Below are 1,385 nucleotides of genomic sequence, written 5' to 3'. Positions count from 1 at the left end.
CCCTATTATTATTATTATTATTATTATTATTATTATTATTATTATTATTATTTAATAATGTGTACTTACATATATAATTCAATGTCCTTATGTATAGTATATACTATATATACCAAGGAGGTAGCGAGTTAGGTGATGATCCTAAAGGATCATAACTGCATCATATCATATCATATATATCATTTGTATTCCTTCTGTATAACATATAAGAAACAAGCTTATTAAACACACTTTATTTTTAATCTCTCTATATATAGCACAAAGAATCACATATTTAGATCTTCATTCCGCTTAAAATTGCAGTTTTGATTTTTTTCCCCAGTACTTTTAGTATCTTTAATGTTAATTTGGTCATGCTCATATATAGTATATTTATTTGGATAATGAAATAAATAAATAAAAGATGTAGAGTAATGTACATAGTGTCACATTAGGAGATGAATATTAGGAGGAAAATTAAGAATATGCGCTCGACCCAAATATCTTCTCACCAACATAGTCTCAACTACACAACATGCTTAAAAATTGGATGAAACGCTTATCACTAAGCTAAAAATTATAATAGTAACAAAAATATAACTTTATTTCTTTATACTTGCGTAACAACTAGTGTCATATTTATATGGCAGGATACTGAATTTGAGTCTCTAAATTTTCGCTAAACCGCTCATAAAACAGTATGTATTGAGAAGGTAGACTATCTTAATTATATAATATTATAGAGTGATTCAATTCTTAGCTTAAATTTACAGTGTCGGTAAAAAAAAAAAAAACCCAAAAATACAAAGCACCAAATATATATTTATAATTATATATGTTAAGTGGTAATAAAGGTGTCTGTTGTCCTTTTAATTCCTTATTCGAACCTTTATTCTATTCCCTTCATTCAGAAACTACAATGAAGCTGCTGCCTCTTCACTACCCATGCTGGCTACCTCATCTATAATTACCTTTATTACATGCAACTAAACATGATAAAGTTCCATGCACAGCACGTTACTCTCTCTCTCTCTACTCTCTCTCTCATGCATATATTGTTAAATATAATATAATTATTACTGTATAAATTTATGCAGAAGGAAAAGGTGTCGCATCTGGTATAGAATAAAGTAAGAAAGATCACTTACTTACAAGTAAAGGAAAGGGATTAGATTGCACTTATAATGTGAATTGTGTTGCTTCTAGCTAGCTTAGCTAGCTACCAATTGCATGCTGCGTGCTAATAATTTATCAAGATTCTATGTTTCCTAAAATGGGCTATTGGTTTTCATTGTATATATATATATATATATATATATATATATATATATATATATATATATATATATATATATATATATATATATATATATATATATATATATATATATATATATATTATATAT

This window comes from Ipomoea triloba, chromosome 3, assembly GCF_003576645.1.
Source record: "Ipomoea triloba cultivar NCNSP0323 chromosome 3, ASM357664v1".
NCBI classification, from domain to species: Eukaryota; Viridiplantae; Streptophyta; class Magnoliopsida; order Solanales; family Convolvulaceae; genus Ipomoea; species Ipomoea triloba.
This window is presented reverse-complemented; position numbering follows the sequence as displayed.